The sequence below is a fragment of the Nomascus leucogenys genome, chromosome 11 (assembly GCF_006542625.1).
Source record: "Nomascus leucogenys isolate Asia chromosome 11, Asia_NLE_v1, whole genome shotgun sequence".
NCBI classification, from domain to species: Eukaryota; Metazoa; Chordata; class Mammalia; order Primates; family Hylobatidae; genus Nomascus; species Nomascus leucogenys.
Window position 1 is genome coordinate 83,589,984 of NC_044391.1, and position 9,516 is coordinate 83,599,499.

Consider the following 9,516-nt stretch of genomic DNA (forward strand, 5'->3'; position numbering starts at 1 on the left):
TTAAAATACCAAGTTTCTACTTAAGTTGGAAATATTCCCATCCCCATTCGACAGAATAATTTAAGTTTAGTGATTCACTTGTTTACACTTACCAAAAATAGACATGCCAATTTATCAAATAAAGTGAAAACAATTATTCTGACTTAATAAACAGAATAAAATCTAATTGTGTGTTCTTAAGAAAAAGACAGAAGAAAGTAATAAACACCAGGCATTATAGTCTTCTATTCCTTTGATCTTTCAAATGAAAGCAATAAAATTCCCTTTCCCCAACGAAAGTCCTTCTGATAACAGAGCAAAAAGGACATGTCATATACAAACAACATTCAGTGATGTCTATAGGCAAAATAATTCACCATACAAGTTCTGTCTATGATGAAATATGGGAACAATAACCTGTTTTTTATATAAAAGGCATAAACTGAGGACATTATATTCACAGATAAATTTATTTTCTTACAAAATTAATTGACAAAATTCTAATACACAAACACACACATACACTTGTCAACAAATCAACCCCTTTACCTTTGTTTAGCCGCATGTCAGCTGGTAATCAAAGGCAAAATTTAACCTTGACATTAGTGAACTGCATTTATTTGTAAGGGGAAAAATAGTGATTTACTTTAATTACCTTGAAACTTTTGTTAAAAGGAAACCAATAGTAATGTGCTTAGCCCAAATTTGCTTGTTTAAAAGAAAAATAGAAGGTTTTGAGGGAAGGTCATCAACATTAATGGATCATTTAAAATCCCTAATTTGAAATGTTTATTTGAATTAATCAAACAATAAAAGTTGATATAGAGTACCAGAGAGAGAAATAGGCTGAGAGTCAAGAAACTTAATTCTAGATATGTCTTGGCTACTAATTAAGCATATGGCTTTGAGCAAGTTACTTAATTTAGTTGGTACCCACTAAGTACTACTAATTCTTTTCAGCAAATATTTCTGTCCTGTAAGGATCTTCAATATCTACATGATTACAGGTTGATAGCTGCTTTCACTGGCTTTAATCCGCTGTCTCTCTACCTTCCTTTGGGCCACAAACTGTGCTTCCTCCCAGTCCTATTGCTATTTTTCACACCTCTGCCAGGACAATTTTTTCCATAGAGCAAATCTCACTCAGCAATTCAAATGCTTCAAGGATATGCCATTAGCTATGAGATACATGTAGACCTCTCACCTAAGCCAGCAAGCCCCCCCATGACCTGGTCTCTGCCAGCCCATTTATATTCCAGCCTATCCCCATATACAGTAAGCTATCAGCTCACATGGAATCACTAGAATAATCTGCCACTCCTTTTACACCTCGCCACTTGCTGTTCCTTCTCCGTATAATGCCCCTCTGTCATTTATCTTGCTAAATTGTTTTTCATCCTTCAAGATTCAATTTAAAAGCCACTTTGTCTGTGGAGTCTCCCCTGACCCATTCAGAAAAATCTTATTATAGGTAGATTGAACTGATCTTACATCTCTTTTCTCATAGTTTGTTTTTTTTTTTGTATAAACTATTCCTTTAGATGGTCATTTTATTTTTATTCTCCATCATTACACCATTAATAATGTTTAATTGTATGTCTCCCTTTAAAGACTGAGATTTTTGAATGTGAGATTTTTGTCACTTTTGTTTTTGTCTCTGTCTTCATCTTCTTGAATAATACAGTATATTACTCAATGTAGGCATAAAATATGTGTTACTACAATCAATAAATGGAACCTGTTGTCCTATTTGATAACACGAGGTGTCAGTGAGCACATGCTATGGTCTGTGATTGTGTTTCTTGGAGTCTCTGAATAACCTAAAATTTTGTACATGGATGTGTTTATCTATATGACCATGAAAATGTCAGTAGTTTTATCAGGTTTCCAAACAGATCTATTACCCAAAGATTACATCTAGTTCTAATATTATATGAGTCTAAGTTTAAATGTATAAACCAGCCTCAAAGTACAATAATACAATTACCTCTAACCAGACTCTTTCTACCCAATAATTCAAAAGGCCATTAAAACAATCCCTGGCTCTGCCTTCTTCCATCGAATCTTTACCTTGCCATTTTGTTAGCCCAAAGAGGCAAAAGCAGAAGCAATGCTACACTTTGTACTGTTGTTTTAGCCTTTGAAGAATATTATAGTCAGATTGGTGCTGCAGAGAGATTTAAGGGGAGAAATAGACCAAGAAATTTCAACATGAGAATCTGAGTAACAATTTATCTTATGTTGGTCAGTTTGATTAGAAGTGTCTAACTTTGTATCCGTAATTTCCTACTTGTCCTCAGACAATTCATAGAATTCAACAGAATATTCTTACTGACTTTCAGCATTTAAGAAACAAATTTTCAGTTTATGACTATACTAAGACCCAAACTAGTATTCTACTTGGAAAATTGCTAGTTTCTATTTGCTAAAAGAAAAATTTCGTTCTCTAATTCTGAATTGAATATTTTTCATCATTGTCTTGTCTTAAACTGGAAGTTTTATTAACAAATGCATAAATATATGCTTTACAAAATGCATACTTTTAAAAAGTACTTTCTAGATGCATTTAAAAGATTTATTTTATTTATAGCTCATATTTTTCTAATAAGATCAAATAAGTTATAATTTATTACATGTTCTTGTCATGATCCTGTTTACTTGAATTTCTTTAGTCTTGTGGCAGTATTATCATATACATTGACTTAATTGTAGAATGTGAACAAAAATATACTTATAATTTTTGTGTGGAAACAAAATTTATCATATAATAGTAGCCAGATATTTATTTTGTAAAAGTGGCTTGAAATATAATTTGTTGGAAACATAAACATGAACTGTGTTATATTAGAAATTATAATGTTTTCATTAATTAATATCCTTATATTAACTATCAATCACCAATGCAGCCTAAAAAATGGCTCTAGGACATTGTAAAGAAAAATATCAAATTTACTGTTACTTAATGTTTTGAAAATGCAGACCAAGTTCATATATTGAAATATTACCCCCATACTAAATATTAAGCCTCCTATTTTGTGAACCGCTCCCAGAGACATGGCTATGCTCTTCATTAGTATAAAGCTCAGTGTATTTACTATTCTTGGCTTAGAGTAAGAGACAAAATAGAAAACAACTTTGGAATATTATACTTTTCTACTCCATTCATAATTATTTCTTAAACTAAAAATGTTAATCAATATTGCGTATGTAAGTGTTTTTTTTTTTATTTTGAAGTCATCTCTTACCTTGTTCAACAGACAACAGTGGCTGCTGTGGTTGAAGAACCTAATTCAAGCATTTGGATTGAGGCTCAGGGCCATTTCTCCCTCATTGATACTCCTTTGAAAACACTGGTATGGATCATTGATAACTTCTGGCTGGTACCAAGTTGTTCAAGTGGAAACATAAATAACAGTCTTTAAGTGAATTCAAACTTTCAGGTACAGCTAAAAATATACCTTCAAAAACTGAACTCTAATAAATTAATTCTGATTTTTCTATTTACTGTAAGAATAATCTTTATTCTCTTCTACAATGATTTCAGATGTTGAGAAATAAAAGGAACTAATGATCTCTCAATGACATCCCAAAAAATTGATTGCAGAATTTATGCTAAAAAATGTTAAGGATTATTCTATATTACATGAAGGCATTGCTATCTTTCTATATCATCTACTCCAGAGTCTTTCCTGATGAATGAGAGAAAAGACAATACATGAAAGCAAAATTACATCTATTTTCTCAAAGTCTCTATAGGGTCTCTGATAACTCTATGATGTACTTTCTGATTGTTTTAATTACTCACCTATTCTGCAAATATTTAGTCAGGCTCAGCTCAGCCCTTGACAGCCAGCTTACTGGTCTCCCCCCACCAACATATAATAAACACTGAGCATTTACTATATGCCAGATTCTATTCTAGGCACTAGCATATCAAAATGAATAAAACATTAAAAACCTCTTGCCTTTATAGAACTTACATTTTAGTAGAAAAAATTGTCAACAATCATAAATTTAAAAACACCATATATAAGTATATGTACATACTATCACTGTATATGGTGTATATATTTGTATGTGTATACGTTTAATAAATGCTATGGGGAAAATAGATATAAAGCAGGGAAATGTGAAGGTCGTAGAAAAAGGATTGTAATATTTTAAATAAAGTGGTCTAGTAATGCCTCTTTTTGGTGACATTTGAGGAAGGATCCTAAAGGAATGAGGATAAGCTACATAGATAGTTGTGGGAAGAGAATTCTAGAGAGAGAAACCAGTGAGTGTAAAGACCCTGATAAAAGAGGTACATGGAGTGTTCATGTTCCAAAGAACATCTGAGAGGCAGTTGTGCTTAAGCAGAGTGAGCCAGGGTCAGAGTCTTAGGAGCGGAGGTTGATGAAGTATTGGTCCGGGGCATGCTGTGCTAGGCCTTCTAGGCCACTGTAAGAACTACTGCTTTTTTTTATTTTTATTTTTTCAGTAATATGAGAAGCTATTGGAGAATTTTTGGTTGAAGAGTAACATGTTCCAACTCCTGCTTTAAAAGGTTCACTCTGGCTTCTGTGTTGGGAATTAGGAGTAGAAGGGGATTAGGACAGGCAGATACGGACCAGTTAGTAAGCCATTGCAATAATACAGGCAGAAGGCATGGATGGCTTGGGCCAGTGTAACAGGAGAAGGAGGTGGTTGAGCCGAGGTCAGATTCTGAATCTAGTTTGAAGGGATCCTATAGAACTTTCTGATGGCTTGAGTGTTGGGGTATAAGACAAAAATAAACCTTATATTTTTGCTAAACTATAAAAACATGGTTTTAGAAAATCTTTTGTAAATAAAGTTCTGGACATATACAGCAGTTTACTTATAGGACTGTAGTATAAAAAGTCTTGGTATGAAAATATTAATAAGACTGTTTCAATGAGAAGTGCACCTGGTAAAATAATCAAGCAAAAGTATTTTTTAAATAAAATAAATATTATTTATATACACACACACACGCACACACACAGACACATATACACACCCAGTTTTCTGTGACGGAACAAAAATATCAACTGGAAGTGATAATTTTTTAAATTTTAATTGTAATGTTCTGATTCTAGTACAGAATTATAATAATGTTTAATATATTATACTGCATCCTAGTAAATTTAGAACTCTAGTAGTTTCTTATATCCTACTTTTTATATTCAAATATATTTTAAATTGTTAAATTGGGAAGACTACGTAGCCTAACTCGAGGTTTATAACCAAGAGTCGTATACCCCTAAGATATGTTAAGGACCATTATGTCTGCTGTGGTTGTAAAGCATATATAGTATCTATTATAATTCAAAATCCTACACTCTGGCTACATTATTCCCAGGAAAAGCTATATTTAATTTTCAAAACTATTTGGAGTTTTGGGTAATCGTAATTTAAATAAAGAACTAATTTGCTTTTTAAAAGACTGAATCAAATAATTGGAAAGAAATATGTCTCTGTGTGTGTGCATGAGTGTGTGTGTGTGTGTGTAAGTTTTTAGTGCAATTCAGCACAAAATTTAGTTCCTGAATTTTGACAGCTGAAAAGAAAAGAAAAGCACCATTAGCTATGTCAGTCTCATTAGCTAATAAAATAAAATACAAATCAAAGCTATTTAGAGTCCATAAGTATTTTGGTAGGTCCGAACTGAGGAAGTTATTGTATCAACTTTTAAATAACGAAATAGAGTTTTTAAAGGGGTTTCATAGAAAAATTGGATTCAATTAATTTGGCAAACTTTTCTTGACATCCATTTTTATACCAGGTTAAGGGGTGAGATAAAGAAAAAGTATATACAAGATCTTGCTATAAAAACCAACAGTTTAGTATTGTAAGCTGTTAAAGGGGGAGGAAGGAAGATTCAGAAAAACATGAGAATGCTTTGCAGGTGGTAACTGAAACAAGTGCTAGGTAAGTAGGTTAGATGTTTTTACAAAAATGACAATTACTTCTGAAAAGTCTTAATCAGAGGCTTCTTTGAAATTGAATTTCTAAAATAAATTCATTCTGGCAATGTATGAAGGATGGTTTAGATAGATGCTGAAATTGAAATCAGGAAAGCCAGTTAGATATCTATTCCAAATATTATATATCCAAAAATCTATATTCAAATTGGCCAAAATTACTCAAAATATGGATCCCCAAAAGCCTGCAATTGGCCAAAATTACTCAAAATGTGGATCCCCAGAGGCCTGCTTCACAAACATCTGTTGCTAAGAAGTCAGAGAGAAGTCTGGCTCCTTGCCAGAAATGTATGTGCAATGTTTTTAGGCTTGACTATAAGCAATAAAAAAGTCTTTACCTAACAAGTCTCACAGGGAAATGCTGTTCTTTCCCACCAGACATGGTGCACAGCCAATGCATTGTAGGCTCTGAAGGGAGTTGCTATCAAAGGTTCAGGCCTCCCGGACAACCATGCTCTTAAACATAGTTATGTTCATGTCCTAGGTGCCGCCATCTGGAGTCCTCTGTATTGGGAGTCTTCAGCAGAGGCCATCCTCAGTAGAGGCCATCCTCTTCAGCAGAGGCCACTCTGACTTGATACTCAGCACTTTGACACCCCTAGTTATTTCCTCCTACCCCCTAGTCCCTTGGTCCGTGAAACTGCAAAAGCCTTTTGTTCTGGATGTCCACGTCTGTGCTGATCTACCTGAGCCTCAACTGTTGCCCTTCCATGGAGGGAAAATGGAACACAAAGGAGTCTTGTCTCAGGGGAGTCTGCTGAGTTAGGCTCAGTTCAGCCCTCGAGAGTCAGCTTACTGGTCTCCCCTCAACATACTGCTTCAGGATTTGTAGCAACTGGTCCAGGAATCTGCATATTTAATAAGCTTTCCAGGTAACTATTCTGCATACTTGAGTAAAACTGCTGATCAAATCAGTAGATGGAAGGAGCCTGAACTCAGCCGTTGGTTGTGAATGCAGAGAAAGAATGACAGAGATATTCAGGGTCAGTGGGAATTAAAATGTTATCAACATTGTGGAAGTGGGAAAAATGAGTGAAAAACAAACTTACATCAACCAAAAGGAGACATAGAGGAGAAGCAGCAGTGAAGACAGTGAATTTTGAGATATGTTCAGGAATATATTTTCATCAAGCAGTTAGATAACTGGATACATAAACTTAGATCCTAGGAAAAGTCTGAGATGTGAGATAATTTGGAAATCAGCAATATGTGTATAGAGAAGAGGGGAAGTTAAAAACACAACAGTAATGAGAAAATCAAGAATATAACATGGAGTGAAAAAAGACAAGGGTACCTGATGAAACCCTGGTGTTTTTTGTTCATTCTCATGCCCAAGAGTGGGTAATTTATAAAGGAAAAGGGTTTAATTTACTCACAGTTCATATGGCATGGGAGACCTCAGGAAACTTACAATTATGGCCGAAGCAGAAGGAGGCACGTCCTCCTTCTCATGGCAGCAGCAAGAGTGCAGAATTAAGGATGTGGGAAAGCCCCTTATAAAACCATCAGATCTTATGAGATGTCACTCACCATCATGAGAACAGCATAGAGGTAACCGCCCCCATAATTCAATTACCTCCCAATGAGTCCCCCGCACAACACATGGGGGTTATGGGAACTGCATTTCAAGATGAGATTTGGGTGGGGACACAGCCAAACCTTATCACCTGGAGAGCCATTTGATAAATAGGCAGAAGAGTCCAGTGGCAGCTGAGAAGCATGGCCACTCTTGTGAGCTTTTCTTTTGTGGCCTTTTGACAAATATAGCTTCATAATGTGAAACTGTAATTATGCAAAGGCATTTATTTAGATAACTCAAGTAAGGTTTCTCAGCTACATAGTATTTTGGAGATCTGACTTCCAAAAGGAATAAATGAATAATGATTCCTTTGGGTTTCCTCCATTGGACTGCTGAGTATGTCAACTGAACTTTTCATAGGAGATAACTGCACAGTAGATAATTCAAAATTAAGACACTAGTTGACAACGGGGATTTGGGTTTCCATGACTCTACTCACTGAAGTGATGACATAAGTATCTCTATCCTTAAATCAACATTTGTCATTATCTTTTATGGTTGCAACTGAGATAAATAATTGATAAGTAAACTAAAAATTTGCTTGGGAAACATTTACATTTAATGAAATTCTTAGTAACATCCCCTGGTTTCTGTTTAATATGTCCTCTTGGAGACTATTCTTGGTATTCCTTTCTCCTTTTCAATCTTTCAATAAATTGCATCAGTGATTTTTATTTCCATGTTGAAATAATTGTTGGACTATAAGCACCCTAAAATACATTCCAAATAAACACTAAAAGGTTATAAAATTTATAGGGCAGAATGGGCCAGGAGTGGTTTATAGTATTAAATTTCTTTTAAAGAAATTATTAATAATATTAATAGGATGTTCAAATGCCCCAGTTTGCCAGGGACTAAGAGGGTTCCCAGGGTAGGTGACTTTCAGTTTTTAAAGTGGAAAAGTTCCTCGCAAACAGGACTAGTTGGCCACCCCATTAAAATATCCATAGATGTTGGAAATTTGATTTGTATTGTGACACACACACAAACACACACAGAGAGAGAAACACACACAGAGAGAGCGAGAGAGCGAGAGCGAGAGAGATTGCTATTTGTCTCACAAAGTGTATACTTGTCTTTAAAAAATAATGGAGATTTAGTTTGACATATAGCAACAAACTAAAAACACTTTTCAGCCTCCTTTGCTGCTATGTGTGGCTAGGTACATATATTCTGGCTAATGAGATGTGAGTAATAATGATTTGTGAAACTTTTGTATTACGTTTTTTAAAAAGAATTTGCTACCTTCCATTATCTTTACTCTCCATTCCACTAGCTGAGAATTGATGACATCTGGGGTAGTTATATTGGATCCAAAGATGGGAAGTCATGTTTTGAGAACAGAAGGGCTGCCCCAGCAGCATTGGGTGTCTCATATTTAAATAGTTATTATATAAATGAAAAATGCATGCATATTTTATTTTGAGGTCTCTATTTTATAGCAAGTTTTCCTGTACCCTAAAAAAGATGGTCTTTTGTTGTTAAGATCCTTGGCTTCTGATACTCTTGATTCATTTCTTTTTCTCTTTAGGTCTGTAAGGGTGGACGTTCTTCTCTTCCTCTTCTTTGTTAGTGACCACTTTTATTACATTCTATATGTATCACTAGATAAGTTCTTTGGATATATTAGTTGGAGGAGATAAAGAAATTTAGAAAATCTTGTTTTCCTTTTAACACAGCATACCTTATAAAGTTGTTGTCTTGCTCAGTACTGAAATGTTACATGTTTGATGTGAGCATATCCTTGCATTTCTTCTGTATTATAATGCCTTGGAATGCAGTTGCTTCATGCTGGGTAGACAAAGTGGGGGTCATGGATTGGGTAAATATTTATAAGACAACAATAAAGACAAGACATTCTTGGCAGAAAAATATAAAGAATGATGTGATAGGTACATTTTTGTTAAGCAAAAAATGAGAAACAACAAAATAAATCTGAAAGACAGGATTTGCAAATTGGCCCACACAGACCTC